This window comes from Puma concolor, chromosome B1 (genome assembly GCF_028749965.1).
Source record: "Puma concolor isolate L17-30 chromosome B1, mPumCon1.1.hap2, whole genome shotgun sequence".
Taxonomy (NCBI): Eukaryota; Metazoa; Chordata; class Mammalia; order Carnivora; family Felidae; genus Puma; species Puma concolor.
In genome coordinates, this window is record NC_141670.1 from 15,584,811 (window position 1) to 15,606,824 (window position 22,014).

General features: G+C 42.6%; 1 long non-coding RNA gene across 1 annotated transcript in view; it reads left to right on the forward strand.

Moving 5' to 3' along the window:
• Positions 1 to 722: 722 nt before the first annotated feature.
• The window catches only part of LOC147581476 (uncharacterized), a 56,512-nt gene continuing 35,220 nt past the window's right edge, over positions 723 to 22,014 (forward strand). The window contains exon 1 of the long non-coding RNA XR_015249952.1: positions 723 to 826. This is a non-coding gene — a long non-coding RNA (uncharacterized LOC147581476). The remainder of the gene's footprint in view (positions 827 to 22,014) is intronic.

Genomic DNA, 22,014 nt, shown 5'->3' on the forward strand with positions numbered 1-22,014 from the left:
CCACCCATGGCTTAGTCACTCCTGACCACAGCAACTGTGTGATGTTGAGAGGAAGCAACAAACGTGAGATCAAGACAGAAAACAAGACAGCATCTCTGTGTTGACAGGCTCTGGAAGCCAGGCTTTGCCGAGGTCGGGGCAAGTACAGAAGTCCCCCCCTGTTCTATCGGGGCTACATTCTAAGACCTGGAGTGACTGCCTGAAGCCATGCATAGTGCCGAACCTTACATACACTGTTTTTTCCTGTACACACATACCTGTAATAAAGCTTAACTTATAAAATAGGCACAGTAGATTAACAACAATTAATAATAAAACACAACTATTACAATGATAGGATACAATAAAAGCCATATGGGGGCGCCTGCGTGGTTCAGTCGGTTAAGCGCCCCACTTCGGCTCAGATCATGATCTTGCTGTTCGTGGGTTCGAGCCCGGAGTTGGGCTCTGTGCTGACAGCTCGGAGCCTGGAGCTGTTTCGGATTCTGTGTCTCCCTGTCTCTCTGCCCCTCCCCCACTCAAAAATAAGCAAACATTTTAAAATAAATAAACAAATAAAATAAAACCTATATGACTACGGTCTCTCTCTGTCTCAAAATACTCCTACTATTCCTGGTCCTTCTTGCGGTGACTTGAGCTAATAAAACGTCCACGGAGACGCGGCGAGGTGAGTGCGCATGCGTGTGACCTGCGGCCCACCCCGCGAGCTTGACTTCTGGCGCCCCGACGCAGGTGGAGCTTCTGCTTTCCGGAAGGCTCTGCCAAGTCGGCGGGGACCTCCGCGGAGCCCGTTCGCTTCTGGAGGAAAGAGCCAGACTTCTCAAAGGTCAGTCTGTTCGACAGGTGGGACCCCAGGGCCTTGTGCATGTTCAGCAGAGAGAGCTGCCCAAAACGTGACTGCATCCCCGTTCTGGGTTGTGATCCTCCCACACTGTGACACTGTGGGCCTGAGCCACACGGGTAATGGGGCTACCTGCTTGACACATTGTGAGGGAACCCACACAAAAGCTGAGGTCCCTTGATCGTGAATGAATTCCATAATAAAGGCCTTTTTTCCACTGGCGTTCAATGTGGAAGGGTGCGAGGGCGCCTCCTCGTAGGGCTTCAGTGAGGACAGGCGTCGTCACCAAAGCTTGATGTCTTAGTGAATGTGACAGACGGGAAAATGACTTTCACTTAGGGACATTATGTGTGACAGAATTAAATGGCCACGAAGAAAATGAAACCCACGTGCCAGTAACTTAAGGTATTGCTGTCAATTTTAAAGAGGCGAGATTTACAGAGCCTCCATCTGAGATGCAGGCCGGGAGGAGGAGCTGCGCACTGCACAAGGTTTTCGGGGTAACGTCCACTCCTTTGAAAGGAGTGCCAGGCCCTGAACAACCAAGATCCAGCACACGCATTTAGTCTCCCATCTGTAACCTTTCATCTCTTGTTTCCTGTCCTTCTCCCTCCAGCCCTGTGGAGTGCTGTGCCATCCAGAAGGCAGTCTAATCCTTCACCTCTCTCATTGGTCCCGGCTGTTCCCCCTCTGTGGCCTGCTCTCCCTCCCCCGTCCATTACTTACTCACTCTCTGAGTCAGACTGAAGGCCCTGTCTCTTCGGCCAGGACTTCCTGACCCCCTCAGGAGGACCTTCTTCCCTATTCACCTTGTACTTGGTCATTACTACCATTGTAACGTGAATCAATTTTTGTTATAATCATTTCTGTTTCTCCCCTCCCAGAGAGATAAGCCTCTTAAACACAGAGGTGATTTTGATTTCCTTTTTTGTCTCCCCAGTGCTTGTAACATAGATGTTTAAATACTGTTTGGTGAAAAACAATTTATAAAGTGCTTGGCAGTTTACAAGGCTTTTTTAAGTGCATTACTTCTACTGATTCTGGAAGTGATTCCGTTTTCTTGTTAGCAGTTATCATCATCCCACTGATTTTGCCCATGAGGAAGTGTGGGTTCACAGAGGGTCAGGAACTTGGCTGGAGCTGTTCAGCTGGGAGGTGGTCAAGCTGGGCCTTCACAGTTTGGGTCTACTGACCAGGAAGCAGTGAGGCAGAGGGGCGGCGGAAGAATGGAAGCCTCAACAGACTTCACGTTCATCAGATCTTTTGACTTACAGCCCTGACCAGAGAGCCAGGAGGCTGAGTGTTTAGGACCCACCACAGATTTCAGATTTGAACCGTGTTCTCATGTGTAAAACAACAGGGTTATACTACATAAGGACTTCTCGGTTATCTTGTATTTTGTGGCCACTAATCTTTCTAATCCAGAGATTCCCAAATTTCCCTGATTCCTGCAGCCCTGTGGCCAAAAAAACAAAACAAAACAAAAAAAAGAAAACATAACAAAACACCCTACAATTGTCTTTATTCACTACTTAGGTCTAAACGACATAGTTCATGTGGTGTCCAACTGATACCTGTGTCCCCAACACCTTAATAGCCAGCCCACAGTGCCTCTGGAGTTTGCCGTGTCACCCCGGGGGTGCTTTGGTTCACAATTTGGGAATCACATATCTTTTTTTTTTAATTGTTTTTTTAATGTTTGTTTATTTTTGAGAGACAGAGCGTGAGTGGGGGAGGGGCAGACAGAGAGGGAGACACAGAATCTCAAGGACGCTCCAGGCTCTGAGCTGTCAACACAGAGCCCGACGTGGGGCTCGAACCCATGAACTAACTGCAAGATCATGACCTGAGTTGAAGTCGGAAGCTCAACCGACTAAACCACCCAGATGCCCCTGGGAATCACATTTCTTTTTTTTTTTTTTTTTAATTTTTTTTTCAACGTTTTTAATTTATTTTTGGGACAGAGAGAGACAGAGCATGAACGGGGAGGGGCAGAGAGAGAGGGAGACACAGAATCGGAAACAGGCTCCAGGCTCCGAGCCATCAGCCCAGAGCCCGACACAGGGCTCGAACTCACGGACCGCGAGATCGTGACCTGGCTGAAGTCGGACGCTTAACCGACTGCGCCACCCAGGCGCCCCTTACATTTCTAATCAAAGAAGGGCTCTATTCTGGTAGAAATTTAAACTTTACTTTGTAGAGAAAAATGTTTACATCATCATTATTTATACAAACTTCAAAGACCTGGACGCTATAATAGTTTATTGAGGGTATATTTTAATGCCGTAGTTTTAAAACAGATAATTTTGTTAATAATCTGAAACATTGAAAAATACTGCTGAGAAGACAGTTTCCTGGCATCATTATAGAAATGGCACAAAATAAATTCTAATATTATCAGACCTGTAGCTCTTACATTTAAAAATAAAACTCATTCTATTAGAAAGTAAATTATAGTGATACTATCAACAACCACTTTTATAATAATCATTATAAATTCAAAAATTAAAAAAAAATCATCACCAGAAAACATTTATTAGTGAACCTTGCTGTTGAGAAGGCTGCAGTTTCATTTTACTGAGTAACATCTCTGTTCTTGGGATAAAGTTTAAAACAGCAACTAGACGAGCAGCTTTAGGTAAAAAGTGATTTTATTTTCAGGGTATCGTCATATGAAAGTTATTCTCGCATAGCTAAACTGCTGGAAATAGTTTTGTGAAAGTTTTTCGTTAAGTGTTTCACGTTGTCCATGCTCACAACCCAAACACTTGCAAACTCTGCATAAACTGTTGTAATGCTGGTTCAGCACATAAATTAATAAAATCCCGTTTCTTTGAAATCCCCAGCCACAAAACGTTTGTTGCAATGCCACTGCGAATAAATGGATATGGACGGGCCACCCCAAGGCTCTCCTGTTCTGGGATCATCTGCAAAGAGCAAACGTCTATTGAATTGTGTTTCTTGCTTATCCGGGTCAGTAGTTAGCAATACCCACATGTCCAACTGCATAGAGATTGAGCCTAGAGCAGCAGGAGGTGGTGAATGAAAACACAGAGACCAGAGGACAGTGGGGGAGGGGCAGAGCAACACTTAATAACCGGCAGGTGTGGTCTGCGGGACGTAGGATGTAGCTGGTGGGCTAGAGGAGGAGAATTAGAAGAAATGATGCTCATCCAAGGTGATTTTGATGAGCCAGCCAAAAGGCCACAGATGGCTGCTCACAGTCAGTGTAATGACCAGAAAGAGCAGAAATTGTACACGTGGCACGTGGCTATGGGGACTGATGAATGAATTGTAGGTTTTACTTTTGATTTAGTTTTCATGAACTTTTCCTTTAATTAATTTTTTAAAGCTTGTAAGTTTTCAAAGTCTTCGAGCTTTTCATCATGGTGAAACGTAAATAACACGTGCCACTTTAACCATTCTTGAGTATACAGTTCGGGGGCATGAAGTACATTCACACACTGCCGTATAACCCACCGCCATCATCCACCTCCGGAATTTTTTCATCTTCCCGAACTGAAACTCTGTCCTTTCAGTTCCTTTGTGTGTATACTTAGCAGTGAAATTGCTGACTCATACAGTAATTCTGTTTCTTTCTTTCCTTTCTTCTTTCGAGGAACTGCCATGCCATTTTCCACAGCGGCTACGCCACTTCACGTGTCTCCCAGCCGTGTGGTAGGTGCTCCAATGTCACCGCATCCTCTCCAATACTTGTTACATCGTTGTTTTTGATAATAGCCATCCTGATGGCTGTGAAGTCGTGTCTCATTATGGTTTTGATTCGCATTTCCCTAGTAGCTAGTGATGTTAAGCATCTCTTCATGTGCTTCTTGGCCATTTGCAGATCTTCTTTGGAGAAGTACCTATTCAATCCCTTGCCCATTTGTAGTTGGTTTTTCGGTTGTCGTTGTTGAGTTGTACGAATTCTTTATATATTCTGGATATTAATCCCTTATCAGATTGATGATTCACAAATAATTTCTCAGATTCCATGGGTTTCCTTTTCCACTCTGTTGATAATGTCCTCTGATGCACAGAAGTTTTTTCTCTCTTTTTCTTTTATTGCCTGTGCTTTGGGTGTCAGAAAACTTTCAGTTTTTAATTTAAAAACATCATGCCTCAAGTTCCTGGGTAGCTCTATCGGTTAAGCGTCCAACTTCAGCTCAGGTCTTGATTTCGGGCTCTGTGCTGACAACTCAGAGCCTGGAGCCTGCTTCAGATTCGGTGTTTCCCTCTCTCTCTGCTCCTCCCCTGTTCACACTGTGTCTCTCTTTCTCTCAAAAATAAACATTAATAGGGGCGCCTGGGTGGCGCAGTCGGTTAAGCGTCCGACTTCAGCCAGGTCACGATCTCGCGGTCCGTGAGTTTGAGCCCCGCATCGGGCTCTGGGCTGATGGCTCAGAGCCTGGAGCCTGTTTCCAATTCTGTGTCTCCCTCTCTCTCTGCCCCTCCCCCGTTCATGCTCTGTCTCTCTCTGTCCCAAAAATAAATAAACGTTGAAAAAAAAAATTTAAAAAAAAAAAAATAAATAAACATTAATAAAAGATTTTTAATGTGAACTTTAAGATGCTGTAGGCTCATTTTAGACTATTGGACATTTTGATCTCTGGATCACAACTGCCTTTATACCCCACTCTTCTAAGAAATTCATACCTATATTCAAGTTAGTTTCCCCTCTACCTACCCTCTGCTGATGAGGGCAAGTTGCTCTAGGTGTGAAAGTTTAAGGCAGAAGCTCACACCTTCCTACCATCTCCTCAGGAGATTTGACAGAAGTCTTACCCTGTGAGGGTCCCCGTCTAGAGAAAGGCCTCCTCTTTAGGCTGAATCAGCTGAATTTCCTCCTGGTCATATTCTTTGCCTTCCTTAAGACTTTGGCTCTGGATAGACAGTCAAAGACACATCTCCCTTTAGGGTCTGCTTCCTTCATTCCTTATCTTCCAGGCATTTCTACTAAGAGCAAACTACCCCATCCCTGTGGTGCCTCTCGAGAATTAAAAGCTATTCCCAAGGTACATAGACATTCTACTGCCTCACAAGCGCACCACTTCACCTGGATAGGATGTGGCAGGAAAGTCAATAGTGATTATTGCTTGCCTCTGAAGTTCTCTAGATGGCTTGCAGCTCTCCCAGGCAGATGAGAAATATTTCCACTGAGGACAAGATAACCAGCCTGATGTGACCTACTTGCTAGTTAAGTCGCCAGCCTGATCAACAAGGCACTTCTGTTCAGACTCTCCCCCTGCTCGTCGGTAGGGCACAGACTTATGTCCACTCAAGAAAGCCGGGAACCAGGAGAGAAGTGACTTCACCAGTGTGAGATGCCACGCTCTGTGTGATTATTAGACAGCAGTGATCCTGCCACATAAGCAGAAGTGGTGGCAATAGGAAACCTGGGGCAAGGAGGATGTGGGACCCTTGATCTGAAAGGTGTTCGTTGCGGTGTTTAGTGATACCAGGGAAGACTTATGATGGGAATTTACTAAAATAGATCTGTTATGGAACATCTGTGATTTGTAGATTTCTTTTATTCCGGCAAAGCTTCTATGTAGTTAGCATGATGGTGACTAGGGGAGTTGGCGCCTATGAGGTTGGGAAATTTTCCTGTACCCTACAAGGTTCTTCTGACTGGTCTCAGAAATTAAATTGATGGAGACAGATGAACGGGAGAAAATCAAATCCGATTATGTGTGTATGAGGAGTCCACGTAAACGTGAGAGATCCAAAGACAATCAGGCAAAACAAGGCACATATGTCATTCTGAACTAAGGAGAAGGGGGCAGGGGCCTGCGGCTTCAGGGGGAAGAGGCGTAATTCACAGAAAGAATGGAAAGAGTAAATGTTTAGGAAACATGTTTGTGGGGCCATCCAGAAACAATGGGACATAGAAAGGACTTTGATCAAATAGGCCTTGCTAGGTTCCTCCCAGTCTGTCATACTTTCTTCATATTATACTGTAGTTGTCTGTGGTAGGGCCTTCCTTCCTGGAGCCAGCCAGTCCTCTATCTAAACAAATTTTTAGGTAGTTAGGGGAAAGGTCAAAGTTTCTTCCTGACTTCTCTGTTCTTAAAAATAATCAGCTTAGGGGTGCCTGGGTGGCTCAGTCAGTTAAGTGTCTGACTTCAGCTCAGGTCATGATCTTGCAGTCTGTGAGTTCAAGGCCCACGTCGGGCTCTGTGCTGACAGCTCAGAGCCTGGAGCCTGCTTTGGATTCTCTGTCTCCTTCTCTCTCTCACTTGTGCTCTGTCTCTCCCTCTCTCTCTCTCAAAAATAAATGAACAAAAAAAAATTTTTAAATAATAATAATCAGGTTAGGAGTGCCTGGGTGGCTCAGTTGGTTGAGCGTCCATTCCTTGGTTTCGGCTAAGTTCACGATCCCAGGGTCATGGGATCGAGCCCTGTGTCGGGCTCTGTGCTGGGCATGGAGCCTTGTTGGGATTCTCTCTGTCTGTCTGTCTGTCTGTCTCTGCCCCTCTCCCCTGCTCACGCACTCTCTCTAAAATAAAACAAAAAAGTATTTAGCTTAAAATAATCCACATGCAAAGAGACACATTTTGGGCTGGCAGATTTTGCTTCTTTACATGCCAGCTTAGTGAACCATCCATATTTCTGGTTGGAAGTTGCAGCCAAAATTCCATAAGTTAGCCATGCACATCTTTTATAAAGTATTACCTGCAAAATCTCTGCCCTCCTGTCTTTCCCCTGACTCTTACATCACCGTACCATGTCTCTTCTGCCTGTGTCTTTCTTGCAGTTTGTCCAGGAACTCTATGAAAATTCAGTTCATGTCCCTTTTCACTTTAATGAGAGTCAAGTCCCCTGGAGGGAAGGCAATAAGAAAAGCAGCCATTAGAAGTGTGGCATAGTGTGGCAGTTAGCCTTATGGTTACAACAAAGCAAAACAACAACAAATAAAAGAATTAATAATATTACATGCAAGTGAATCCACCAAGAGCTTTTGCTGCTTTTTACAGTATTTTTATTTTTTGTATTATTATTTTTTCCAACAGTTCGGCAAAGATCGTGTTATTATATCCGCTTTGCAGGTGGGGCTCAGAGAGGATAAATAAGATGATTCCACAGAACCTCTCCTGAACCCTCCCTTCCTTCCCACTCTCCACTGTTACCACCTGCCATGTGTGGTCACTGCTTCTCTGTTTTATATTTTATGTATTTACTTTTACTGAGGTGTTATTTACATGCAGTAAAACAATAAATCCTAAGTGTGCAGAGCAACATGTGTTTACATTTGTGTACATCTGGGTAACTGCCCCTCTGATGGAGATAAGAGAACAAATCCATCAGCACGGGAAGCTCCCCTCCATCTGTCTTCTGGTCTCCCACTGAACGTCACTTCTCCTCTGACTTTGGTTTCTGTGGGTTAGTTTCTTCTCTTCTAGGATGTGGGGAGACTGGGAGGACACACTGTGTACTTTCTTTGCATCTGGCTTCTTTTGTTCAACATCATGTTTTTGAAATTCATCATGTCTCTGCCTGAGTAGAATTCCGCTGTATGGGTGTACCACAATTATTTTCTTTCTTTCTTTCTTTCTTTCTTTCTTTCTTTCTTTCTTTGATAGCTTATTTTATTTTTTTAAATTTAATTTATTTTTTAAATTTACATCCAAGTTAGCATCCAAGTGCAACAATGATTTCAGGAGTAGATTCCTTAATGCCTCTTACCCATTTAGCCCATCCCCCCTCCCACACCCCCTCCAGTAACCCTCTGTTTGCTCTCCATATTTAAGAGTCTCTTCTGTTTTGTCCCCCTCCCTGTTTTTATATTATTTTTGCTTCCCTTCCTGTATGTTCATCTGTTTTGTATCTTGAAGTCCTTATATGAGTGAAGTCATGTGGTATTTGTCTTTCTCTGACTAATTTTGCTTAGCATAATACCCTATAGTTCCATCCATGTAGTTGCAAATGGCCAGATTTCATTCTTTTTGATTGCCAAGTAATACTCCATTGTATATATGTACCACATCTTCTCTATCCATTCATCCATCAATGGACATTTGGGCTCTTTCCATACTTTGGAAAGCTATTGTCGATAGTGCTGCTATAGACATTGGGGTGCACGTGCCCCTTTGAAACAGCACAGCTGTATCCCTTGGATAAATACCTAGTAGTGCAATTGCTGGGTCGTAGGGTAGTTCTATTTTTAATGTTTTGAGGAACCTCCATACTGTTTTCCAGAGTGGCTGCACCAGCTTGCATTCCCACCAACAATGCAAAAGAGATCCCCTTTCTCTGGATCCTCGCCAACATCTGTTGTTGCCTGAGTTGTTAACGTTAGCCATTCTGACAGGTGTGAGGTGGTATGTTATTGTGGTTTTGATTTGTATTTCCCTGATGATGAATGATGTTGAGCATTTTTTCATGTGTCGGTTGGCCATCTGGATGTCTTCTCTGGAGAAGTGTCTATTCATGTCTTTTGCCCATTTCTTCACTGGATTATTTGTTTTTTTGGGTTCTGAGTTTCATAATTTCTTTATAGATTTTGGATACTAATCCTTTATGTGATATGTCATTTACAAATATCTTCTCCCATTCCATTGGTTGCCTTTTAGTTTTGCTGATTGTTTCCTTTGCCGTGCAGAAGCTTTTTACTTTGATGAAGTCCCAAAAGTTCATTTTCGCTTTTTGTTTCCTGGATTCTCTATTCTGTTCCATTGATCTGAGTGTCTTGTTCTTGTACCAGTACCATACTGTCTTGATGATTACAGCTTTGGCATACAGGTTGAAGTCCGGGATTGTGATGCCTCCTGCTTTGGTTTTCTTTTTCAAGATTTCTTTGGCTATTCGGGGTCTTTTCTGGTTCCATACAAATTTTAGGATTGCTCTAGCTCTGTGAAGAATGCTGGTGTTATTTTGATAGGGACTGCAGTGAATATGTAGATTGTTTTGGATAGTATTGACATTTTAACAATATTTGTTCTTCCTATCCAGCAACATGGAATATTTTTCCATTTTTTTGTGTCTTCTTCAATTTCTTTCATAAGCTTTCTATAGTTTTCAATGTAGAGGTTTTTCACCTCTTTGGTTAGATTTATTCCTAGGTATTTTATGGGTTTTGGTGTAATTGTAAATGGGATTGATTCCTTGATTTCTCTTCTGTTGCTCCATTGTTGGTGTATAGGAATGCAACCAAATTCTGTGCACTGATTTTATATCCTGTGACTTTGCTAAATTCATGGATCAGTTCTAGCAGTTTTTTGGTGGAATCTTTTGGGCTTTCCATATAGAGTATCATGTCATCCGTGAAGAGTGAAAGTTTGACCTCCTCCTGGCTGATTTGGATACCTTTTATTTCTTTGTGTTGTCTGATTGCAGAGGCTAAGACTTCCAATACTATGTTGAATAACAGTGGCGAGAGTGGACATCCCTGTCTTGTTCCTGACCTTCGGGAGAAAGCTCAGTTTTTCCCCATTGAGGATGATATTAGTGTTGAGTCATTTGTATATGCCTTTTATGATCTTGAGGTATGCTCCTTCTATCCCTACTTTCTTGAGGGTTTTTTTTTTTTTTTATCAAGAAAGGATGCTGTATTTTGTCAATGCTTTCTCTGCATCTATTGAGAGGATCATGTGATTCATGTCCTTTCTTTTATTGATGTGATGAATCACATTGGTTGTTTTGCGGATATTGAACCAGCCCTGCATCCCAGGTATAAATCCCACTTGCTTGTGGTGAATAATTTTTTTTAATGTATTGTTAGATCTGGTTGGCTAATATCTTATTGAGTATTTTTATATCTATGTTTGTCAGGGAAATTGGTCTATAGTTCTCCTTTTTAGTGGGGTCTTTGTCTGGTTTTGGAATCAAGGTAATGCTGGCTTCGTAAAAAGAGTTTGGAAGTTTTCCTTCCATTTCTATTTTTTGGAACAACTTCAAGAGAATAGGTGTTAACTCTTCCCTAAATGTTTGGTAGAATTCCCCTGGAAAGCCATCTGGCCCTGGACTCTGTTTTTTGGTAGATTTTTGATTACTAATTTGATTTCTTTACTGGTTATGGGTCTGTTCACATTTTCTATTTCTTCCTGTTTCAGTTTTAGTAATTTGTATGTTTCTAGGAATTTGTCCATTTCTTCCAGATTGCCCATTTTATTGGTGTATAACTGCATAATTTTCTCTTATTATTGTTTTCATTTCTGCTGTGTTGGTTGTGATCTTTCCTCTTTCATTCTCGATTTTATTTATTTGGGTCCTTTCCTTTTTCTTTTTGATCAAACTGGCTGGTGGTTTTTCAATTTTGTTAATTCTTTCAAAGAACCAGCGCCTGGTTTCGTCAGTCTGTTCTACTGTTTGTTTGTTAGTTTGTTTTTGGTTTCGATAGCATTGATTTCTGCTCTAATCTTTATTATTTCCTGTCTTCTGCTGGTTTTGGGTTTTATTTGCTGTTATGTTTCCAGCTCTTTAAGGTGTAAGGTGAGGTTGTGTATCTGAGACCTTTCTTCCTTCTTTAGGAAGGCCTGGATTGCTATATACTTCCCTCATATGACCACTTTGCTGTATCCCAGAGGTTTTGGGCTGTGGTGTTACCATTTTCATTGGCTTCCATGTACTTTTAAATTTCCCCTTTAACTTGTTGGTTAGCACATTCATGCTTTGGTAGAATGTTCTTTAGTCTCCAAGTATTTGTTACCTTTCCAAATTTTTTCTTGTGGTTGATTTCGAGTTTCATAGCATTGTGGTCTGAAAATATGCAGGCGTGTATGCTCATGTGTGGGGGGGTGAAAATGGCGTCACCCAGCTACCCAGTCTGTAGTATCGGAACTCTGTTCTCCCTGATCAGCAGTCACACACCCACCCTTCATCTCCGGCTTCCATTCACTCCCCGGTTTTACGCTGCCCAGCAGGTTGCCAGGCGGCACCTCCCTCCTGAGTTTTATCTCAGATGCGGCTGTGTTTCTTGACCCCTCACTTCTGAGGGACTGCGGCTGTGACCCGCTCGGATCCTCTGGGGGAGGGTCTCGCTGAGCAATGGCCGGCTGCCGGCTGCACCCAGGAATGGTCGCAGGATCGTGCTGGTGCCGATGCCCAGAGACTGAGGCTGGGTGCCAGCTTGCCCCAGAAAAAGCTCACACGGTCGTGTAGCAGCAGCGTTTCGAGAATTACGGAAAATCGCAACACACGTCTGGCACCAGGCTTCACCCTTAATGGCCTTGTTCCAGCACCTGAAAATCTGATTGTTCTCTGAAGGGGTCCGCTGGCACATTTGCCTGTGGGGTGGCCGCACAGCCTCTACCGAATGTCCTCCCAGCAGGGGAACCGCCTCTCCCCATGTGACCTGAAGACTCCCCAGACTTCACCCTGCTCCTGGGGATTCGCCTTTCCCACCAGAGCACGGCCACATATGGAGCTGCGGAGTTTCAGGCTCTGCGGTCTCCCTGTTTATAGAGTCTTAATGGAATTTAAACCCTCTCCGTTCTCCTTTCTCCCTTTTTAGTTCAGTCCCTGCGGCTATTTCCGCTTTTCCACTTTCTCTCCGGCTGTTTTGGGGGGGGGGGATGGTGGTGCTTTCCCTGTACTCCCCCCCACTCCCATCTCTGTCCTCTCTCCCCACACAAAGCTCCCTGCCCTCCGTGGCTTCTCTCTCCCCCAGTTCACCTCTCTGCGCTGTGTACCTGCTGAATTCTGTGGTTCAGGTTGTGCAGACTGTTGTCTTAATCCTCCACTCAGTTTTCTAGGTGTGCAGGATGGTTTAGTGTGGGTCTGGCCGTATTTCATGGACGTGAGACACACAAAAAAACTTCTGTGCTGTTCCGCCATCTTGGCTCCTCCTGCTTTTTACAGTATTTTTAGGAAAAGAAAACAAAATAAGTATGGTGCTATATGTATGTGTGTGTGTGTGTGTGTGTGTGTGTGTGTGTGTGTGTGTATACACACATACATACATATTTTTCCCCCCAGAGTCACACTCTTAAAAGCTAACTAAGCAGTTTGATCTTAGGTATTTTTTGGAAGACTGTAGAGTAACAAAGAACAAAGTAACAAAGAAACTCTTCATAGAAGCAGTCTGCTGACTTCCAGATTCCATGCCCCTGAGTATACAATTACTTTTAAATATGCCTCAGTCTTCAAGTTAACATGTTGATATGGCCGGAGTTTGAACACACTGATTGCTGTGCCATGCTGTCTGCAGGTTTATGACCTACTCATCTTTGAGAATTTTCTTTATTCAAGTCACTTGGTTTTCCTGAAACATTGTTTTGCTGCCTAATAGTAGATCAGCATCATCTTTTTTCTTCTTTTTTTCCTTCAAAAAATAGCAGAGGAAATGAAATTAGTATTTTAAGGTTGGTTTTATTTGCCCATACGTAAGCATATATGTTGTTTGATCAAAAAATGCATTACTAATGGATGCCTGGGTGGCTCAGTCAGTTAAGCGTCTGACTTCGGCTCAGGTCATGATCTCATGATTTGTGAGTTCAAGCCCTGCCTAGGGCTCTGTGCTGACAGCTCAGAGCCTGGAGCCTGCTTCAGATTCTGTGTCTCCCTCTCTCTCTGCCCGTCCTGTGCTCGCACTCTCTCTCTCTCTCAAAAATGAATAAACACTAAAAAATGAATTATTTAAGTAAAAACTATAGAGATCTGCTTCATCTTGTCTAGTTTTAAATTCAGAAGTAGCAACTCCATAGCAATTCAATTTATTTCTATTTTATGATACCATACTAGGTTAGTCTTTTTTTTTTTTTTTTTTTTGGTAAAATTGACAATGTCTGGGAGTTGCTTTAAAATTACATATCACTGGGGCGCCTGGGTGGCGCAGTCGGTTAAGCGTCCGACTTCAGCCAGGTCACGATCTCGCGGTCCGTGAGTTCGAGCCCCGCGTCAGGCTCTGGGCTGATGGCTCAGAGCCTGGAGCCTGTTTCCGATTCTGTGTCTCCCTCTCTCTCTGCCCCTCCCCCGTTCATGCTCTGTCTCTCTCTGTCCCCAAAATAAAAAAAAATAAATAAATAAAAATAAAATAAAATAAAATTACATATCAGGTTAATCTTTTTTTTTAATATTTATTTATTTTGAGAGCAACAGAAACAGAGCATGAGCAGGGGAGGGGCAGAGAGAGAGAGGGAGGCACAGAATCTGAAACAGGCTCCAGGCTCTGAGGTGTCAGCATAGAGCCTGACATGGGGCTTGAACTGGGAACAGCGAGATCATGACCTGAGCCAAAGTCAGACACATAACCAACAGAGCCACCCAGGCATCCCACATAGCAGGTTAATCTTAAAGAACCTAACAGCTTTCATTCAGTTTAGACCAGAATATCACAAATGTCTATGTAGTATAATGCCTGCTATTCAAATAAAAGCCAGTTGTTGTAATGTAATGACACCTACAAATACTAAAGGCATACCCATGGATGTTAAGTTGAAGTATAGAGACCAGTATTCCTACTTATTATTTTAGGGCAGAAATATCCCAGTTACACTGATTGCAAAATAAAATAAGGAACTTCATGGTGGAGTGGGATTTGGGAATCACACAGATTATAATTCCAGCCTTTAATATATAAACTGCATGACTTTGGCTAGATTATGTATTCTCCCAGAGTTTGAATTTCCTTGTCTGTAAAATAGAGATTAACATCTACATATTATGGTTGATGTGACGGTCAAAGAGAATAAACACGAATGCCATGAGCAGTGCCTGGTCCTTACAGCAGGTGGCATTTAACAAATGTTAGGCCCCTTCCTGCCTTTCTGCCTTTCCTTTGCTTGCACTACACAATTGGAAATATGCAGCTATCAAGAGTAGTCTTGTGGGAATGTAAGCTGGTGCAGCCACTCTGGAAAACAGTGTGGAGGTTCCTCAAAAACTCAAAATAGAACTACCCTACGACCCAGCAATTGCACTACTAGGCATTTATCCAAGGGATACAGGTGTGCTGTTTTGAAGGGGCACATGCACCCCCATGTTTAGGGCAGCACTATCAACAGTAGCCAAAGTATGGAAAGAGCCCAAATGTCCGTCGATGGATGAATGGAGGAAGAAGATGTGGTATATATATACAATGGAGTATTACTTGGCAATCAAAAAGAATGAAATCTTGCCATTTGCAACTACGTGGATGGAACTAGAGAGAATTATGCTAAGTGAAATTAGTCAGAGAAAGACAAAAATCATGACTTCACTCATATGAGGACTTTAAGGGACAAAACAGATGAACATAAAGGAAGGGAAACAAAAATAATATAAAAACAGGGGGACAAAACATAAGAGACTCTTAAATATGGAGAACAAACTGAAGATTACTGGAGGGGTTGTGGGAGGGGGGATGGGCTAAATGGGTAAGGCGCACTAAGGAATCTACTCCTGAAATCATTGTTGCACTATATGCCAACTAATTTGGATGTAAATTAAAAAAAAATTAAAAATTAAATTAAAAAAAAAAAAGAGTAGTCTTGGAAGACACTGAATTGGAAACTTTTGTAAAAAAGGAGATGGGAAGAATGCCTGGCTGGCTCAGTTGGTTAAGCATCTGACTTCGGCTCAGGTCATGATCTCATGATTTGTGAGTTCAAGCCCCATGTTGGGCTCTGTGCGGACAGCTCAGAGCCTAGAGCCTGCTTCAGATTCTGTGTCTTCCCCTCTCTCTGTCCTCCCCTGCTCACACTCTGTCTCTCTTAAGAAAAAAAAAGTAATAATAATAAAGGAGATGGGAAAGGTGTCAGTTTTGCATCATGAGGATTTGTTGGCATATACTTGGGGTTTTATGCCCATGAGATATTTTTAGAACTTTAATAGCTTTAAGAGAACAGTTCAGATGCTATCTTATTCCTCTAGTATAGAACTTTATTTTCTTTTCTGAGATTTGTGAATGGTACCTTTTATAAAAATAATGGAATTTTTTCCCTAGAGTCTGGACTGTTCTAATAGTTACAAAATAATATTTGACCAACATGAGGATTATACACTGAAAATTTTTCTGGGTTTATGTAATGGGCTTTTTTTTTTTTTTTTTTTTTTTTTAGGAAGAGGGAGGAAGTACTTTGATATTCTATAAAATAGAATAGAAAATGGCGATTACTCACTGCGTATGCCTATCACATTATAATATATTTATATACATATCTGTTTCCTATTTTAGAGTGTAAGTTACTCAAGAACAGAGACTGTGTCATATGTTCCCTGTATCCTTGGTGCCTAGCTAAGCACAGAGCACACAGTAGGTGCTTAATAAATTATCTTTAAAAATGTACAAGAGTAAATCTTGCTATATATAAAAATATGTATGAGTACAATCTATTGATTGACAAGGCCAGGACCTCAAAATTCAGTCTCCAAATGTCAAAACCTTACCCATCTTTCAAGGCCTAGCCCAGGAGCAAAGTGACTTCTTCTTGGTCATGCCTTAATCCTTCCACAACCCAGAGAGATAAGCCTACTCACATTTGCATTCTTGTAGCACTTTGTAGCTCTTCTCTTTGAACATTTATCACTTTCTGCCTCATGTTATAAGCTGTTCAGTGATTTAGGGATGAATTAACTCCTGCCTATTCATGGTTGTATCATCCTTAAGTGTCTCACAGTGCTAACACACTTAGTGGGTCCTCATCAAATGCTGGTTGAATTCGTCCCTTATTTAACAGCTGAACTCTGAAATGTTTTTTAAATAGCTTCAAAACCCTTGTGGAAACAGGTATATTTGTAACAGAATGAACATAGAAAAATACTGAATTTCATATAATAGAAGGAAACTCCCTGGATTTGCATCCGCTCTGTCGATTATTTGCTGCTGTGCCATGGTCAAGTTACTTAGACTCTCTGTGCCTCCACTCCTTGATCTATAAAAAGGGGATAATAATACTACCTAACACTTATGGTTGGAGATAATATTTGTAAAGGTCTTTGAAGAAAGCTTATCACATAGTGAGCACTTGATAATTATCCACTCTAATAATAATAGTAATAATAATATTAATAATAACAGACTGAAAGATTGCTACTTCATATCCAGCTTTTCAAAAGAATACCAGACATTGGAGATGTGAAAGGACATTGATACGATATTGAAAAGAAAATTCTGGGAGCGCCTGGGTGGCTCAGTCAGTTGGGCGGCCAACTTCGGCTCGGGTCATGATCTCGCAGTCCGTGAGTTCGAGCCCCACGTCGGGCTCTGTGCTGACGGCTCAGAGCCTGGAGCCTGTTTCGGATTCTGTGTCTCCCTCTCTCTGACCCTCCCCCGTTCATGCTTTGTCTCTCTCTGTCTCAAAAATAAATAAACGTTAAAAAAAAAAATTAAAAAAAAATAAAAGAAAATTCTGTTATGGTAAGAACACTTAATGTGAGATCTACCCTCCTAACAGATTTTTTTTAAAGTTTTTATTTATATATTTTGACAGAGAGAGAGAGAGAGCATGTGAGCGGAGCAGGGACAGACAGAGAGGGAGACAGAGAATCCCAAGTAGGCTCCATGCTGTCAGCACAGAGCCCAATGCAGGGCTTGATCTCATGAACTGTGAGATCATGACCTAAGCCTAAATCAAGAGTCAGACACCTAACCAACAGCCACCCAGGTGCCCCTACCCTCCTAACAGATTTTTTTTTTTTAATTTTTTTTTTTCAACGTTTATTTATTTTTGGGACAGAGAGAGACAGAGCATGAACGGGGGAGGGGCAGAGAGAGAGGGAGACACAGAATCGGAAACAGGCTCCAGGCTCTGAGCCATCAGCCCAGAGCCTGACGCAGGGCTCGAACTCACGGACCGCGAGATCGTGACCTGGCTGAAGTCGGACGCTTAACCGACTGCGCCACCCAGGCGCCCCCCTCCTAACAGATTTTTAAGTGTATTTTACAGTATTGCTATCTGTAGGCACAATGTTGTACAGCAGACCCCTAGAATTTGTTCACCGTGCATAAAAAACTTGATGCCTATTGATTAACAACTCCTCATTTTCCCCTCCCTCTAGCCCCTGGAAATCACCATTCTACTCTCTGCTTCTATGAGTTTGACTGATTTAAATACAGGTACTTCATGTAAGTGGAGTCATGCAATATTTGTCCTTTTGTGACTGGTTTATTTCACTTAGCATAACGTCTTCAAGGTTCATCCATGCTGTCACATATTTTTTTTCAAGATTTCCTTCTTTTTAAAGGCAGAATAATACTTCATTGTATGGATATGCAACATTTTCTTTATCCATTTATTTGTATTGAGTATTTAGGTTGTTTCCACATCTGGGCTATTGGGAATAGGAACACGGGAGTGCTAATATCTCTTTAAGATCCTGATTTTAATTCTTTGGGTAAGTTCCCAGGAGTGGGATTGCTGTGTCATATGGTAATTTTATTTTTAATTTTTAAAGGAAACTTTATACTCTTTTCCATAGCAGCTTCACCATTTTGTATTCCCACCAACAGTATACAAATGTTTCAATTTCTCAACATTCCCAATGACACTTGCTATCTTTTCTTCTTTTTTCTTATAATCACTTCTTCGTAGGTGTGAGATTGTATCTCATTGTGATTTTGAGTTGTATTGATGGTTAGTGAAATTGAGCATCTTTTCATACACCTGTTGGCCATTTGTGTGTCTTTTTTGGAGAAATGTCTATTCAAGTCTTTAGCCCATTTAAAATTGGGTTCTTTGGGGGCACCTGGGTGGCTCCATCGGTTAAGTGTCTGACTTCGGCTCAAGTCATGAGCTCATGGTTCAGGAATTTGAGCCCCGCATTGGGCTCTGTGCTGACAGCTCAGAGCCTGGAGCCTGCTTCGGATTCTGTGTTTCCTTCTCTCTCTGCCCCTACCCGACTCGGGCTGTCTCTCTCTCTCAAAAATAAATAAACATTAAAAAAATAATAATAAAAATAAAATCGCGTTGTTTGGAGTTTTTTTGCTATTGAGCTGTATGAGTCCCTTTACTATTTTGGAAATTAACCCCTTCTCTGACACGTGGTTTGCAAATATTTTATCCCATTCTGTAGGTGGGCTTTTCACTCAGTTACTGTTTTCCTTGCCGTGCAGAAACTTTTTAGTTTGGTAGTTCCTGTTTGTCTATGGTTGCTGTTGTTGCCTATGCTTTGGAGTTGACATATCCAAAAAAATTATTGCCAAGATCAACGTCATGAAGATTTTTCCTTATGTTTTCTTCTGGGAGTTTTACACTTTCAGGTCTTACATTTACATTTTATCTATTCTGAGTTTATTTTTGTATATGGTGTAAGATACGGATCCAATTTCTGATAAGCATTTTCACATTTCTCAGTTGGTTCTTTCTCTTTGCCACTCAGTTTCTGCCGTCCCCACTTCAACCACACAATCCACCTTTTTTTTTTCTTCTAAAATTTCATCTTGTAAGATTCACCTTTGCCTCAAACAGAGCCCGTTTCTCTCCAGTTTGCTTCCCACATTCCTTACTGCTCCAGATATGCATCAGTCCCGGTGCTCTCCTGCCCCACCTGCAGCCAGCACTGAGTCAACAGGAAAAATTTCATATGTAATATTCTGAGAGTCAGCCCTCAGGTAATAATTCCCCTGCTTTTAGTCATTCATATCCTTAGTTCACAGAAATGTTGAGTCTAGTGCCTTCTAGTTGCTGACCTAAATAAGATCCCCAGTTTTGTAAAGATAATATAAAGTTTATTTTAGTAACAACCATGAGTCATTACAGAAGCTAATGAACTTGGGAATTCTATGAAATCATCCAAGCATATAAAGCCTATTTTCCAAGGTTCCTTTTTCTTAGTTCAAGGCCACAAAAATTGGAGCGTGAAGGAACTTGACTTCCAACCCACATTTGCCTTATGTCTAGATAATTATGAGTTAGAAATCAAGAAAACAAATTGTTAAATGAAACACACTCTATTCTCTAACATAACAAATATGCCACGGTAATGACCTATGAGGCCAAGGCTGAATTCATAATTTTCAGACTCCTTGGTGTTCTCTACAGGGCAGTGGTGACTGAGGGAAAGCTAGCCCCCAGCCCTGGGCCAATCCCCTTTCATTTTACCCCAGCCCTGTTCCCCACATAGGGGGCCTTGCATCCCCTTGTGTGGACTCCCTAAGCCCCATTCAAGCTCCATCCACACATCCTCACTCTCTTCAGACAGCAGTACCTTGGGCATCCTTTGGACAAGCAGTCTGTCTTTTGAAGATGGACCCAGGGAAGAGGCCCTGAAGGCTCAGGGCCATTTAGACAGGGTCCTAATTACCTAATGGTCTAGAACAGAGGGTACAAGCTCCAGGTAGGAAGGAGTGTAGTCAGGGGAAGACCAAAGAGGCACCTTCTAAAGCATGGATCCAGGCAGGGGCCTTGTTACCTAAGTCAACTGCTCAACCCAACGCTGTGCCCTGCCCTCCCAGCCGCTTCTCATTTCAGTCTCAGCTGCCCTGGACAGTTCCACGGAAACGTAATTTTCCTTGTGCTGCCCGCATCCTACTTCAAGCTCGAGCTCAACTTTCTGCCCCAAGGCCATCTCCAACACTGTAGGAGTTTGCCTTGTACAAATGCAAACCAGACACTTCGCTGAGTTAACGGTCTTAGAGGAAGCCTCTACTAATACAGGACAGGAGCAGGTGGGCAAGGGCTTAAGCCTCCTGTTTCTTCAGGCAGACAAATCTGGACAGCTTTCCCGGCGCTACTTTTGAGATCCTGGTAGAAACGAGCCCACTGCTCACAGCAGCCACCTCAACAACGCACCTTTATCTTGGCTTTTCCTTCTTCCCTGCCTCATTCACCCTGCTCTCTCACTCTTGGTTCCTGGAATCACTTCCCAGATAAATCCCCACACTCACATCCTTGCCTCAGGCTCTGCTGTTAGGGATTCTCAACAGAATAAGGAGACAAATCTAAGAAAAAAAAGGGACCAGCCCCTTCCAAGTACAACCAACCACATTACCAGCCCCATCTCACTGAGGTCCCTCACCAACAATTGTTTAAAAACTTGTCTGAAGGTAAAAAGTGTTATCCAACACATTTATATTAGAACCTAAATTCCTATTAAAGAGGTTTTTGTTGTTGTTTTTTTTCCTTTGAGGGGTGGTCCCTTTGGTCTTCCCTCTATTCAGATGTCTCAATTATGAACCCTCACTTCCACGGCTAGAATTTCCCAAATTGACCATAGCCTATTGGGAGGCAGGATGGAGGGAGTTGCTTATGGAAAATGAAGAAGGAAAGGAAGCAGAAAGCTGTTCGTAATTTTGACGTCAAAGATTACAGTGAACAAGATGAAGTGTAAATAGCCCCTTCATACAGTTGACCACTGAGCTGAGGATCGCATATGCCAGAATTTCCCGGACAGTCCCCACTTCAGATTTTTGACATGAGATTCAGAAACACATTCCTCTGGTCAGACTGTTGTCCAGATTTAAGATTCAGAAAATAGGGCCACAGGCCATCCAAAGCCATAGTCAGGCCAGGGACCACTGTCTGTTGCCTGGGTGTCTTGTCTAGAGCCAGAGCCTTACGACTGGCTTCCTACAGGGTACATAGTGCCCAACTCCTGGAAGGAGCTTTTTGACGAGACCAACAAACATGACTTCGTGCACAGCCTGCCCTGTCAAGGGCACCCTACTGCAGAAAGCTGGCCTCTGGAACTTCTTTGCTCTGCATCCGTTTTTACTACCAGACTCCAAGTAGAGACCGTGGTGCCCAGACTTTGGCCCCTGTGGAAAGGAGCCACTCATGACCTAAAGGTGAACCTGGCCATCTACTATTTACCTCCCCAACTTAAAAACCCAAAGTGGGATGCATGGCAGAGAGAAGATCAACCATGGAAACCATCAATCTTAGAGCTGGAAGGACTAACCCCTCACTTAACAGATGAGACTCTGCCATAGGATTACAGCCTAAGGTAATATATTGGGTTTTCTACAGATTTGGGAAAATTAATCCTAAAACCTAAAATGATTGCATCTTGCAACCATTTGCTATTTAATAATGTTTTCAAGGGCTTATTTTGTACTATAAACTGGTGTGGAGGGATCCTGCACTGTGTAAACTGATAGAGTTGATTTCACTATCTGTGCTGTCCCCCAGTGGTGGAGGTAAGAAGGCACACCCAGGAATGGGCACTGGTGTTAGTACGTCCAAGGAAACAGACATTTACAGATCTAAGAATAGACAGTTACCTGTCCTTATAATCAGTGCAACAATAACCTTGTAGATTTGGTCCTCCTCTTCAGAAATGAAAATGTCATTGCTATAGACACCTTTTGTGTACAA